We start from the raw sequence: 323 nt of genomic DNA, 5'->3' as shown, positions 1-323 counted from the left end.
GGAATTCCTCCTGCCATGGTTATTTGCAGCCACGCCATGTGCTACCCCCGTGGGTAAAGATCAGAGCTCTAGGTAATGGTTCCCAGCCTTGTGGGACACATCTCTCTGTTGAAGCTCCTCTCTGCTTCTATTAATCACTCAAGCAAACCAAGTCTCCACATCATGAGAGCTACAGGTCATCAAAATTATCCAGCAGCGACGTCATCAGATCAAGGCTCCAGGGGAGACAGAGTCAGGTTCAAGATAAGGTGAGGAGCTGCAGGGCTGTCCTCTCGGGGTTTTTATTGCCTGCTCCCTCTGCCTCCCACCCTTCATGAAGCCAC

At 51.7% G+C, this 323-nt stretch overlaps 1 protein-coding gene across 1 annotated transcript in view; it reads right to left on the bottom strand.

Annotated features, from left to right (window-relative positions):
• The window catches only part of DENND3 (DENN/MADD domain containing 3), a 44,689-nt gene that overhangs the window by 2,527 nt on the left and 41,839 nt on the right, over positions 1 to 323 (bottom strand). The window lies entirely within an intron of this gene.

This window comes from Bison bison, unplaced genomic scaffold (genome assembly GCF_000754665.1).
Source record: "Bison bison bison isolate TAMUID 2011002044 unplaced genomic scaffold, Bison_UMD1.0 scf7180017864036, whole genome shotgun sequence".
NCBI lineage: Eukaryota > Metazoa > Chordata > Mammalia > Artiodactyla > Bovidae > Bison > Bison bison.
Note: the sequence above shows the minus strand (reverse complement) of the source record. Positions and strands in the feature narration are given on the sequence as shown.